Here is a 14431-nt window from a genome sequence, read left to right as displayed (position 1 = left end):
ACAAAATAAATAAATCTTAAAAAAAAAAAAAAAACCTACCTTATTTACATGTCAAATCTCCACCAAAAAAAGAAAGCTTGTAAAAATGGATATCTTTCCCCAGAAAATTGGATCTCAATATGTTTCAAAGGCTAAAACTGGAATATAGTCTGTCACTAGTTGGAAATGGGAAAACCTTATTGAAATGTTTGGAGATAAGACATTTAAAGAACAATATTCTTAAATTTAGACAGGTTAAGATCAGAATATAAAAGTTCCAAACTATAAAGTTCTTTTACCCACATAAAGTGACCCCTTTGCACAAAGAGCTTCTCTTTGGGGCACGTTCATTATCTTTACTACTTTACAACAAGTAATTTTATCACACAGCAGGCTAAGTAAGCCTTCAGAGGCAGATGGCACTACAGATTTTTAAATTTTCCATCTCATTCTTTCCTTTTTAGCTCACACTGGAGTTGAAACAAATAATAGTGATGAACCTACCTCTGCAAAGAGCACTAGAAACACAATTGAGTCACTTTGGTGATCACCAATTTCATCAATGTTCCATTAACATCAACTCTGTGGCTAAGTACACAGCCTGACAGACCCTGCAATTAGGATTTTTAAGTTCATCCTTAATTTATGCCCTCCCATGTCTCCAAGGTATTTACATTTGTTGTTACTTTGAGCTTCTGGGCACTCTGCATGTAGAAAGAACCCTACTAATGGGAAACTGTGATCCTAAATTTCCATTTAAAAGAAAATTATAGCATTAACTTTTTTATTTTTAATTTTACCATTACTTGATTAAGAGAATCAGATCATTTGCACTGGAGACAATGGTGACAAAATTCAAAGCAGGATTAGTCTTTAGGAGACCCATAGAAAAGTGCTGGCTCTCAGGATATATAATGCTGACTTAGAAGAGCTAAAGCAGTGCCCTAACAGGCTAGAACCTTACCGCTGCTGGTTTTGTACTACATTAGCACAAAGTCTAATCTTTAATGATTGCTCATTATCATTTAATAAGAAGACTTTTTAGTTATTCCATTTCAAATCAAAGTATTAAGGCAAGTGTGTCAGAGAACACAACACACAAGAGGCACTAAACCCCAACTATTCATTCATGACTTTAAGGTTTGGAGCACTGAGATCCCAAATGACAGGCTGATGGAGTAAAAAGGTAGGAAGGAACCAATATTCAGATATTACGTTTGAACAAATTGGCGGGGGGGGGGGGGGAGCTAGGGACTTTCTGGAATGGAGGCATTCCCTAAGAGTAGTTTTTCCTTTTTAAACCTCCCTCACCTCCACTCAATCCTAATCCTTCTCTTCATATAGTTTTTTCTCTTTTCTTTTTAGTTTTTAACTATTGTATGTAGAAAACGTAATGTGTCTTTAGTGTTGTTGCCTCAAATCTTTTTTGGGAAGTTGCTAGTCAACAAGTAGAAGCTTTTTACATTTAGACCAAGATAATAAAAAGATACACTTAATAAATGAAGTGTTACATGTTTCAATTAGGCAGAAAGCAAGGGCAGGAACTGTTACCCACAGGACTAAGGAAACTAAACTTTTTATCTCAAGAATCAGACAAAATTGATACTAGTTCAAAGGCAACTAAGTATAAGGTAAACAAGTCTGACCACATTTTCTCACTTTCCCCTTCTCACAAAAGTCTTCTTGGGAGTAAAATTTCACTGTTTAATCCAAGGGTCCTTATCCTATTGCTGTTTCAAAGAGAATTAAAGTAACACCATAGTGGGGCGCCTGGGTGGCTCAGTGTGTTAAAGCCTCTGCCTTCGGCTCAGATCATGATCTCAGGGTCCTAGTATGGAGCCCTGCATCGGACTCTCTGCTCAGTAGGGAGCCTGCTTCCTCCTCTCTCTCTCTCTCTCTCTGCCTGCCTCTCTGCCTACCTGTGATCTCTATGTCAAATAAATAAATAAATAAAAATCTTAAAAAAAAAAAAAAAAAAAAAGGTAACGCCACAGTGAATTGGTCATTTCCACTTCAGGGAGTTTTAAGGCTGTGCTTTAGCATCAAGTTCCACGATTGGTCTAAAAGTACTCTGCCTGTTAGTAGCAGAACTAGGATCCAGATTTCTGGAGTCCAAGTTCCACAGATCTACCCACTATTTGTTTATTCCACAAATGTGTACTGAGCACCTAACCATGTATCTGGCCCTGTTTTACGTGCTTAGGGTATATCAGTGAATAAAACAGGCAAACATGCTCTCCTCCAGAGAGTTAATTCATAGTGGCTACGACACACACACTCATCCTAACAGTATTATTACATTTGTATAGATGGTCCTTTCCTCTAAGTGTGCTTAAAAGAAAAGAAAAAAAAAAGTACTCAACTCCGAACATACACCATCTTCTGTGTTAAGTAAGTAATCTCTTTTTATCACTGCCACACCATCTCAACCCTGGGGATTCCAAGGCTTAAAATAGACAAGCTCTCACAGAAACCTAAGATAGAGTTAACACCTTCTCCGGCTGGAACTTCCTTCAGTGCCGGTTTCCTAAACTTAAAAGCTCCGCTGGGGGTGGGACTTCTCTTCAAAGACCTCACAGCAGTGATCACCGTGGAGGAAGAGACCACACTTTCCACGCCTGTCTTTGCACACACCCAGTTGTTGTTCGTCGGGCTCGGCTCACCCTCACCCGCGCCCCTCTATCGCCAGGCTCCATCCCCAGCTACCCCATTTACAATCCTACATGCCACCTATCAAAAGTCCACTCTCCATATTCCACCGGGGCACTAACATCCTTCTACATCCCTTCCTCTTCGCAACAATGTCTTCAGTAAGAAGTAAGTTTGTCCCGCATTTCCTGACTGCCATGTCCCAAATACAACACCTTGCCTTTGCTTCAAGGCGCTTCCCTTTCTATCCCTCGATCCCCAGAAGAGTCCTGGGGTGGGCAAGGATTGGCGCGAGACCAAATTTAGAGAGAAGCAGCCAGCCTGCTACTCCGGGCCGGCACTGGGGAGAAGCGTGCGAAGCGCCCAGCGCGCAGAAAATGAAGAGGCACTTTGCACCCGCTGGACCCCGAGAGTGAGCTCCCCTTTCATTTTGCGCCCAGGAACCTCTCTCGCCTCACCTTGGTCCCAGCCCAGTTTTTACTGCCACCCCTTCCTCAATACCCCCTCCCCCGCCCCAAGGGCATCACAAACAGCCCCCGCGTCTAACCCTCCCCCTGCACAGCCTCAAGTCCCTGGGAGTCCACCTAGCTAAGGGCCCCCGGCAGGTACCACCGCCCACCCGCGCCCTCTCCGCTCCGGGGCTCCCGCCCACCCGGCCCACCCCGCCCTCCAACCGGAGTCCCCATCCCCGGGCCCGCCCCCGCCGCTCCTCCTCCCGGACACACCGCCGGCCCTCCCCGCCTCAGACGCCGTCCTCGCCGGGGGCTCGCTCGTCCCGTCTCCCCCTTTCCTCCAGCCCTCCGACGGGGAGGGGGCGGCCCGCTACCCCCGGCCAGGCAGGCAGTGTGCCCCTTCGCTTCCTCCCAGTTCTCTGACCCCTTCGCTTCTCCTTCCCTCAGACCTCGGGTGGCGAGGTGCGGAGGCCCGGCCCCACCACCCGGCCCGAGCTTGTTTACTCACTCACCCTCCATCCCGAGCCGCAGGGACCCGCCGCTAGGACGCCTGCGCGCCGCAGCCCCGCCCCCGCGCCCCGGCCCCGCCCCGCGCCTCCTCCCGGCGCCTGCGCACTGCGCCGCCCGCGCCCCGCCCGTAGAGCCACCTGGGCTTCCTTCTTCGCACGTCTGTCGTTTGGCGCCAATACCCCAAACTCAGGAGTTCCAGGTGATGCCGCCCGAGCCCGACAGTTTCCAAGGCGGCGCTGTGGGCTCTCCGGGAGGCTCCCAGAGCTACTGATATCATCTTGGAGACCCTCTCTAGAGGTTGCACCATCTTCAAGGCTGGCGACAAGCCACGTTTCACTTCAGCATTTGAAACCAACCCGGAAGCCCTTCACGCTGATCCCTCACACCTACCCATACCTCTAAACACCCGTCTTCGAGCTCTAAATTATCCTTCTTGCTTTATTTACGCCTTGCTTCCTTATTTCTATCAAAAGTTTTCCCATCACTTAGATTCAAATGAATAGCCTTGTATTAAAGTAACTCCTCACAAGATAACTATAAGTTACAAAGGAAAAAAAAAAAAGTAACTTTACAGGACAGAAAGCTGGCAGACATCGCCTTAAGCAAGTGGTCAAAGTTAACATCACTAGTGATGAGTTTGATTTAATCATAAGGAATCGTTAGACAAATCCAAAATAACAGGTGATCTGCAAGATAATTGGCCAGCATCTTAAAAAATATGATGGTCATGAAAAACAAAGAAAGAGTGAGGGGGCACCTGGATGGCTCAGTCGGTTAAGTGTCTGCCTCAGGCTTAGGTCATTATCCCAGGGTCCTGGGATGGAACCCCAGGTCTGGCGCCCTGCTTGGTGCAGAGTCTGCTTCTCCCTCTCCCTCTGCCTGTCACTCCCCCTGCTTGTGCTCCCCCCACTCCATCAAATAAATAAAATCAGAAAGAAGGAAAGAAAGAAAGACAGACAGACAAGGAAGGAAGGAAGACAGGCAAGGGAGGAAGGAAGAAAGAAGGAGAGAAGAAGGGACAATTAAATGTAATGTGTGATTCTGGATTGAATCCTAGTTGGGAAGAAGGGGAAGAGTGGGATATCTGATGGAGTTATCCAGTGAGATAACTGATGATGTTAGAATAAGATCTGTAGATGAGTTAAAAGTAGTTTATCATCTCAGTTCCTGGTTTTGGCAATTGTACTTCCTCAACATTTGAAGAACTTGGCTGATGGATACATGGGAAGTATCTTTCGTAAACCTGAAGTTACTTCAAAATATAAAGTTAGAAAAATAAAACTTAAAATGCAAAATACCATTACCTTGAATTTGTCTCCAAGTACATAATTACAAAAGCCTGTAATATTCTTTTTTTTTTTTTCAAATAATCTTTATAACTATGAAATAGGTAGGGAGGATTTCAGTTTTAAACACAAGACTATTCTGGCCTAAAGAACTTAAAAGACTTGCTTTACACGGATGAAAAATTTCTGTCAGGTCTTAAACTCTGGTCTCTGGATCCAGATTTAGTGTTCTTTTCCTTATATCAGAAACTTTAGCTGTGCTTTTTTTTCTCTTGCCTCCATCTGCTTACCAAATCAAAGCAAATATTCTTTCATACTTAGCCATTTGCAATAACACTCCTTTCCATTCCTCCTGCCTTCTAGATCAGTGGTTTTCAAGTATGGCTTACATTTAAATCACCTGGGTAGCTTTAATAACTATTAATGCCTGCCTCCCACCTCCAGAGAGGTCTGGGGTATGAGCTGGGTTTAAGAGTTCTAAGAGAATGCCAAGTGATCCCATTGTGTAACCAACTTCACAATCATTATGCCACATAAATAATTCTTGAAATAAAGAAGGTTAAAAGAGGAAGAGAGAGGGGGTGCCTGGGTGGTTCAGAGGGTTAAGCCTCTGCCTTCGGCTCAGGTCATGATCTCAGGGTCCTGGGATCGAGCCCCACATCGGGCTCTCTGCTCAGTGGGGAGCCGGCTTCCCCCTCTCTCTCTGCCTGCTTGTGATCTCTTCTCTCTGTCAAATAAATAAAATCTTAAAAAAAAAAAAAAGAGGAAGACAGAGGCAGCAGGTTAAAAAAAGGGGTTATCTAAGGAGAAATGTTCATTAGATCTGAATGTCAGGACTGAGACTGGGAAGAGATATGGGTACCATCGGCTCACTGCTGGTAACTAACACCATGTGAAGGGATAGCATTGCTTCAGGAGAGTAAGCCAAGTGACAAGAGGAAAGATACAAAAATTTTGTGGTAACAAAGAATATATGGCTACAGAAATATTTTAAAGCAGAAAGGAAAGGTGACCAGGTTTACCTCAAAGTTGTAGATCAGAGTCATGCAGCCCAGCTCAAGCTCTACCTCCTCACTAAACCTCCCAGCCCTCCTGGATCTCCCCCTGCTTCAACCCCAGTACCACTTCATGTTCACTCCCATGCCGTATCCCTTTCCTATCCACCATGATACTAGACATAGGACTAAATCAGTCATTGGTAATCCTTGATCACTGGAGGATTTTAAAAGCAAGTTCCCATATCGTCATTAAGCATGGGGTTCTTGGTGAAAATTTGTTGACTGGGTCTTCCTCATTGTGATGGGAGAGAGTTTTTTGTTTGGTTGGTTGTTTTCTGAGACCCGGCTCTTCCTTAAAGACTGTGGTCCATGACACACTATCGGCCAATGCTTGTTTGGCCAGCTCTTCCTCTATAAAACTTTTTTCCCCAGCCCTTCAGGTTTTTGTCCTATAAATTCACAGAAAAACTGTTGGCAAATGTGGCAGCTGGACCTCTGAAAAACAGTACCATCACCTCTGCCCCACTCCTCCCAGCCCCGCCCCCAGGCCGTTAATAGGAGAAAGGAATAATTGTGTCACTCCTGGACTCCAGTTGCTCATCTTGCTCTTAAACTTGGAGGCCTCTGGGGCTGAACAAAACTGGACAAAGTGTGCCGAGGAGCCCAATAGGGCTGGTTCTTTTTCTGAAAGTTCCTTATTGCGGAAAAATAAAATTATGTGTTTAATTTCTGTAACCTGATGCCTGATTTGCCTTGGCAGCCATTCTCCCAGGCTTGGCCGAAAGTCCAGCAATACTACTGATTAATACCAGCTCAACTTGCTCCCCAGAGAAGAAGAGCATTATTTACTTGACCATTTTCTTAAATCCTTTTTAATTTGCATGTATTTGAACATGATCTTATTGGCTTTAACCTGCTGTATCTGACCACTGGCCCCAAGTGAAGCCTGGGGAAGACTGTTATGCTCTGTGCACTCAAATCCCCATCATAAAACAAGATTTTTTCAATCCAGTGATTAGAAATGACACGTCATGTGTTCTGTTCCTTTTGGGGCTGTCAAGTTCTAAGTTTACTTTTGTCCCCTGCTGGTCTTCAGGCCACTGGTAGAAAGGGAAGAAGATGATAATTCCCAGAATTCAAAACAGTGTTTTCTGCAATATTCCTTTCTCCCTTCCAACCTTCCTCCTTTCCTCCTTCCAGGTCCCTTTGAATGGTGACCCCTGGGCTCATTCTGCCTCTCCTTTGTAAAGCCCATAGGGATATCAAATAGCGTTTCTCCGAGGGGACACAGGGAACCAAAGGAAGGTTGGGCCCCAGACAGTCCCTGACAAGGAAGTGTAAACACAGCTGCAGAGATGGGAGCAAACTATCCTCCCTCTCGCCTCCCCCCTCCCCCAGTCCCCACCCAGAAGTAGGGAAAGGCCACCCGGCTTTGGAGAAACAAACAACGAAACAAAGCAAAGTACAACCTAAAAGCCTGCATGAAGGTCACCAGAAACTGGGGTTGCTGCCCAGGCCTTGGTGGGGTCAGCTAAAGTGCCAGACCCCTCCCTGAACATTTAGAGGCAAAGGCAGCTCCAAATCAAGTTGTGGTCTGGACACTACCGAGCCTGGAAACATGGCTCAATTTTTGAAGCCTCTCCACTCCTGGACACTTTGTCCCCTGATCTCAAAAACACAGCTTTCTGCCCCAGGTACTTAGCTCTTGACCCCTAGTTGCACAGGGATCATAATAACGCATTCAATTCAGCAAGTAAGAACAAGCTCACAATAAACTCTTGTCCGTGGCTGTTATAAGTCTAAACTCTGAGCCTCCAAGCCAAAATTTAGAAAGGGCCTCCTAGCCTTTGTTAATTACAAAATAAATAATGCCAGCAGGAAGGGACTTTCTCTTTTGGGGATTACTTGGGTGGGATTCATGCCTTGCTTTGCACATACTCTGAAAGCTCCAACCCCACAGCTAGGGTGGTGCCACCCATTCTTGCTCCCTTGGCACAGTGAATGCAGGGCCTTGATCTCATGGGAACGCCTTTGGCACAGCCTTGCCTGGGAAGTAGCCCTGAACGGGTGGACAGCTAATGAGCTGTGCTTCCTTTCTGGCCATCAGGGTCTTCAACTATAAAACTGCAGAACTAGAAAACTGGTAATAGCCTTCAAACACTGTCTATTCAGTATGTGCCCGGCATTGTGCTGAGTGCTTTACAATGGGTCACCTCATTTCCTATGAAGTCAGTAATATTCTTTTCCTCATTTTACAGCCGAAAAAAATTAAGGCTTAAAGAGATTCTGGAACTTGCCCAAGGCTACCCGGCTGGTGAGTGGTGTGGTCAGGATTTGGGTCCAGACATTCTGATCCCCAAACCCATGTTCTGAACCCCATCCCTCTACCTCCTCCTTTCTATGAGATCTTCTAGCTCTGATATCACGATTCTGGATTCTCTCCATGGCTTGCTGTTCTCCCCATTGGTGCCAGAAAAGAGAAATGTGTTTGGGACTCTGTAAATTCAGAGGAAAACAGTTCCTGAAGGGTAAGGGGTTCCTTACTCCCTTTTTGCTGGAGATGCCAATCAAAGCTGGACATTCTACATAGCCCCATATCAGTAGGGAGCAGTCTGTATGAAAGACAAACAAATCCTAGCCAGACAGGAAAGGGGAGTTCCTCTTGTTTCTGCAACTTCCCCTACTCTCTTCCCTGGCTTATCAGCAAGGTCCCACACTGCTAATGCTATGGCCCTTTGAACCCCACTCTAGCTAGGATGGGATACCCGGCTACAGAGATGCTTTTGGAGCAGAAAAGCACATTACATACATCTACAGATTATATCCATGCCACTGTACATCAAGGAACAAACATAAGTCACATTTATTTACACATTTAACAAATCATCTTTAACATTCATGTAATCACTAGACATTGGACTGGGTGTGAATCTACATTATTTCTTGTAATCCTTGCAAGATGTCAAGCAACCATGAGTCATGTAATCCTTGCAAGAGATGGGCATCGTTAGCCCCATTTTACGAAGGGCATTGAGACTCAGGGTGATCGAGAACATTGGCCATGGCCACATGGCTGATTAGTAGGAGGGCTGGAATTCTATCTGGCTCCAAAGACTATATTCTTTTAAATAAAAGGAGTGCTGTGTCACAAAAAGAACAAAATTTTAGAACTGGAAGGATCCCAGAATATCTTGGAAATGCAGTTGTCATAAGTATATATGTTACACACTTTGACGGTAAATACCATTTATCACAGGGTTTCTTGCACCAGACATTGGGTCAAATGCTTGACTTGCATTATCTTTACTGCTGAGTGAGATACACACTGGTAGCCCCATTTTGCAGATAAGAAGACATGTTCAGAAGAGTTACGTATTTGCTCAGGGTCACATACAGATGGAGCTGGGATCCAAACTCAAGTCTGCTTGACTCCAAAGTATGTGCTCTTAACCACTAAAATAATGGGAATCATCATCATCATAAATAATAATATTATCCTGCTCTAAGTGCTTTATATCTTGTAACTTGTAAGTATTTTTATTATCCCCATTCTGCAGGTGAGGAAAATATTGTCTTCTGTAGTATAATTAAGCTCACATCACAGATACCACACACGTTAAACATATACTCCTACTGTCATATTTGCTTAATACATGCTGGATGTTATGATCTAGAAAATATTCTATTTTGTAACATCATGAGTGTTTTTCATTGTCCACCCAATGCTTTAAGGTCTTGGGGACAAGGATGTGAAAAGATACTGTCTATAAACGAAGCAGGCATAGTCAGGAGAGGGATTGCACAGAGAGAAGAAGGTCTCCCGTGCCACGAGCAATTCTCCTTGGTTGCCCTTCTGGTTGGTAGGAGGGCTGGAATTTATCTGGTTCTCTCTAGTTTCTGCAACTTCTCCTACTCTTTTTATCTGGTTCTTTCTAGCAGGTTGGCTAGCAAGTTGACATCTATCAGGTATTGTGGAACAGAGGTTAAGTTCATAGGCTTTGGCATCAAGATCTGGATGTCGGCCAATATGAGTTGCATGAGTTTGGGCAAATTACTTAAGTTTTCTAAGCCTCAGTTTCCTCATCTGTAAAGCGGTTGCTATGGCACCTAATTTAGTAGAGTTGTAAGTTTTAAACAAAACCATCTGAGCATACTGCCAGGCATCCTTGGGGCATCCCCATGTTATATAACATCAAAACTCTTGGGGTACTGGGAGTGGGTAGAAGGGTTCCTGAGGATGTTTCATAGGATAGTCCTGAGCAACGGAGGAAGAGTAAAAAGCAACCCTGGCATCTGGCATTGGGTCCTGACAGCAACCATGAGTCAGCCCCAGGTGCCGAGGGACCAGCAGTGTTCTCAGCACTGCTGGGCGTGTGCTATGGTCACTTGGCCATGATCCTCTTCAGTCATGCTCTCTGAATGTCATCCTTATAAATCTGGTCTTTTTTTTTTTTTTTTTTCCTTCAGAAAAACAGCCTCTACCATGTGATGTCATGGTCTAGCCTGGGTCAGAGAAAGAAGGGAGGAGGAGGTCGTGTATACACAGTTGGGTGAAATAGAATCTTTTTTTTTCTGGAGGGGTCTATCTGGTCCTGGAAGGAACTCTATCCGTCTCTCCTCTTTCAACCCCAATTTCAAGACCCAGTAGGAAATCAGTATTTGAATATAGAGTGAGAAGGAGATGATAAATCATAAGACTTAAGACATGAAGCTTAGTTAGTATCAAGCACTCCTGAGTTCAGATCCTGACTGCCAATTACTACTTCTGGTGCCTTGGGCATATTACCTCTGTTTCCCCATTTTACCCACCAACAAGATAATTCTGATGTTATGGCAGTAAGGTTTTAAGAAATACTTGCAAATTATTCAGCACATGTGTCAGAGAACTGTGCATCGCATAGTAATTGGTAATAAATGGTAGCTACTATTAGGTCCCTGGCAGTTGATGAGGAATATGGCTTGACTATTTTCTCTGCTTTTTACCAACTTGAGAGCCAAAGTTTTCTCCAAAAACCATTCTTGGGACCCCTGGGTGGCTCAGGTCATAATCTCAGCCCCTCATCGGGCTCTCTGCTCAGCAGGGAGCCTGCTTCCCCCGCCCCCCGCCCCTCTGCCTGCCTCTCTGCCTACTTGTGATCCTCTCTCTGTCAAATCAATAAACAAAATCTTAAAAAAAAAAAAAAAAACCTCTTGCCTCTGAGAGATGGCCAGTCTCCTCACACAGAGTGTGCCATTATTCTGGAGATGAGGAGATGGAGAAAGATGAAGTTGTTTTGTCCCTACACCTTTGTCTTCCCTCCTTTAGCTAGCTGGCTCCCTGATTATAGCTCTCCTGGTCATCCCTGCTGCCTCCTTGCCCTCTGAAGAAATCTGTCTCCTCTCTCCAGCTTGGAATAATCAGCCCCTCCCAACCAGGACTTCTGGCGCCCCTGACCCTGACTCTCCCCCACATCCTCTCCTGTGCTCTGTTCTTTATTTTGCAGTTAGCTGGGGAAGAGGCCAGCACGTGTGAAGGTCTCTCTGCATTGTAGAGATGCTAATCCTAGGATGCTCTGCATGCAATTTCATTGTGTAGGAGGTCCCCAGTGCTTTTTACTCCCCTGTATGTTGTTCTGGACTTGTATGTGAATGTGTAGGGAGGAAAGCTGAAGATTAGAAATGGCATTCCTGGGATCAAGTCACCTCTCCTTTTACTTCAAGCAAGATGTTCCTTCGCCTGTAAGAAGAAGGGAAAGTTACATGGCAGTAGGATCCTTATCCAGAAGTCAATCTAGGTTGGGGCCAGAAATCTCAGATCAATGTCCAGCTGGACCAGAAACAGTTCCCTCTCTTCTCGAGCATTAGAAGTGGGTGTGGGATAGGGACAGAGGACAAAGGAGGTGTGTAGGAAACAAAGACCAGACTCCACTGGATATAAGACAAAGACTACAGATAACACTATACTACAGTTAAAAGGAAAGAAGCACATCTATATATCCAATGTGAAAGAAAGCCCAAGACATAGTAAGTAAAAAAAGAAATCACCAAACTACAGAGATATTAAATCCCATTTATGCTTTTTTAAGTCCAAAAAATCTAGGGAAGTGAGTGAGAAAGGAATGAGGGTATAAAGTTTAATGTATTTAAATATTTTGCAATGAGTATAAACTTGTGTGTTACTTGCAATTAAAAAGTATATTTTTATAGGAAAAAGTATATATTTTAAGGCAGAAGTAGGCTTGGGAAGGGAAGAGGAGGGGGTCCCTAGGGGTGGAAAACAGGACTTCCATGAACAAACCAGCCTCTGTCCCTGAGGAAGCCCCTCTCTGTCCCCTCACTGCAGAACATGGGACTATCTTCTATATGGCAACTTAGAAGAGAAAAGTGAGGTCTCTGGTCCTCTTTAAGTCCCAAAGGACCCCAAGAGCCGAACCCCAGTTACCAGGATGCCCCCAGGGATCCATGAAAGAGACAAACATCCAACTGGTAAGGAAAAGTGGAAAGAGGAAAATCAGGAGGAGGGAAAACTCCCAGATTCTCCAATAGGAAGATTTATTTAGACTCCCAAGTTCAGCAATGACTAAAACAAGCTCCTCATAGGAGGTTTCCACATCCTGTTGCAAACTTAACCCCAGCTCCAGACTAAAGATAAAACTTTCTACTGAGTCACCTGTATTTTCCCTTTTGATTCTAACGTCATGTGAAAATGTCGAGCTCCAGAGATATGAAATGACCTGCCCAAGATGAGACAAAATCTGCCTTCAGAATCCTAACCAATGCTTGCTTGTTTGTTTGTTTTTTTAATCAATGATACCGTACTGCCTTATTTAAAACCCAACATTTGTTTTTGTCAGTTTTCATCTTGACCCCAACCCCAGTCCTAAATCACAGTGGGCTCAGGAGCTTCTGGCCCCAGCCCAGTGGAAGCAGCTAGTTTTGTTTTCTGTCCCTTCATGGGTTCTCCTCCCATCTCATCAACCAGAAATCTCCCTCCTGACCATGTTTCCTTCTTGAAAAGGGCAATCTCGCATGGGAGGACACGAATGGATTTGTTTGCTGGCCTGAAGTTACTCTGAGGCGGGCAGGCTCTTTTCTGCACATTGCAGAAGACGACTATCACCAGGAGGGCTTTGGGGTTCATGCCAAGTGGGCCACCTCCTTTCTTCTTCCAGATGCCTTACTAAGGCACCCTCTTGACCCTAGCGATGGAGGAGGACCACAGGCTTTCAGTGACCATTGTGCAAGAGCCCAAGACCCTGAGCTGAAGATTGGAAGAGAGATCCCGAAAGATAATTTGTGGTGGGCAGAAATCAGTAAACTGGGACAAGAGCAGCTGCTGAGTCCAGGGGTCAGTGTCTGGGAGTAATTTAGGAAAGTTCAGTGCTGACAGCTGTGTCTGGAGGCTAGCGTCAGGGCCAAATCAGCTCCTGGGCTGCTCGGCTGCTTCAAGCTAATGAAGCTCTGGCTCAGGACACAGAGACAGCTGTGGTGTGGCAGAAGTCAGGGTCCCTGGGGCCCCAGGCTCAGCCTTGCTGCTTCCCAGCAGTGTGACCTTAGGCAAGTCCTTAAGAAAGAAGTAAAAGAAACATCCACTGAGTGAGCGCAATGCCCTTTCATGTGTCATCCTCACTACTGCTTATCGAGAAGGACAATGTCCCTATGTTACATGGGGGTAAACATTCTCCAGGTAACCAAAGTCCTTGTGGGCTATCTGGTTAGGGAGCAGGAAGACAGAAGTGGGATTTAGAGCCTATGAGCTCAACTTCTGGGCTCTTTCTCCCGAGATTTAGCTTTTTCCCATGTAAAACAGGAGCAAAATGTACCCACCTTATAAATGAAGTCACCCATAGCGGTTTCTAAACCCTACCCTTCTCCCAACCTGGGTCTTGAAGAGTAGTAGCCACCTTCTTCTTGGGAATGGAGTAATCGTTAACTTTTGCCCCTCCCCCAATCCCGTTGGTGGGCACCTTCTTACTAGGAATGAAGTAATCTTACTTTTGCCCTTTACCTCAACCAGGTTTGAGGATCTAGGCCCCAGGAGGTGCCTGTAAGGGAGGGGATTTGGACTCTGGTTTCCCCTCTGCCCCATCCCCAGGCTTTCTCCCGATTCTGGAGGGCTGGCTCCCTCATCTCCTCCTCCACAGTTTTGGCAGGCGGACTGATATCAGTGGGTGTTCCCAGTAAAGGGGAACTCTGAGTCCAGCTCCAGGCGCCCTTTCCCCCACGGCCCAGGGCAGCCCCAGCCTCCTGCCTTAGATACTGCGGGTGGAGAGCCCTCTGAACTCCCAGCCCCTTCTTCCTCCTCCAGGTCGGCGAGAGCAGGTCGCTAACCCCCTTCCTCGCCCCCGCAGCGAGAGGAGAAAGGGCAATAGGGTCCCGGGGGCGGATGCTCCGAGATCCGGGAGAGCCCTGGGCACCACGCAGCTGAGTCCAGGAAATGCATCCCGGTTCTGGGGTTACGAGGGGAGCTGTCCAGCCCCGCAGGGTGAGCTAGAAGAGAGAGTGGGCCAACGCCGACACGGCGGAGGGAGCGGCGGGCGCCAGGGCCGGGTGGGGCTGTGACTCCCCCTCCAGCCTG

At 45.9% G+C, this 14431-nt stretch overlaps 1 protein-coding gene across 4 annotated transcripts in view; it reads right to left on the bottom strand.

Annotated features, from left to right (window-relative positions):
• The window catches only part of EZH1 (enhancer of zeste 1 polycomb repressive complex 2 subunit), a 36170-nt gene extending 32507 nt beyond the window's left edge, over nucleotides 1–3663 (bottom strand). For all 4 annotated transcript variants that reach the window (XM_059149550.1, XM_059149549.1, XM_059149551.1 and 1 more), the window contains exon 1: nucleotides 3593–3663. The gene's annotated coding sequence lies outside the window, so the exon portion shown is untranslated. The remainder of the gene's footprint in view (nucleotides 1–3592) is intronic.
• Nucleotides 3664–14431: the final 10768 nt, after the last annotated feature.

Source organism: Mustela lutreola, chromosome 15 (assembly GCF_030435805.1).
Source record: "Mustela lutreola isolate mMusLut2 chromosome 15, mMusLut2.pri, whole genome shotgun sequence".
NCBI classification, from domain to species: Eukaryota; Metazoa; Chordata; class Mammalia; order Carnivora; family Mustelidae; genus Mustela; species Mustela lutreola.
Note: the sequence above shows the minus strand (reverse complement) of the source record. Positions and strands in the feature narration are given on the sequence as shown.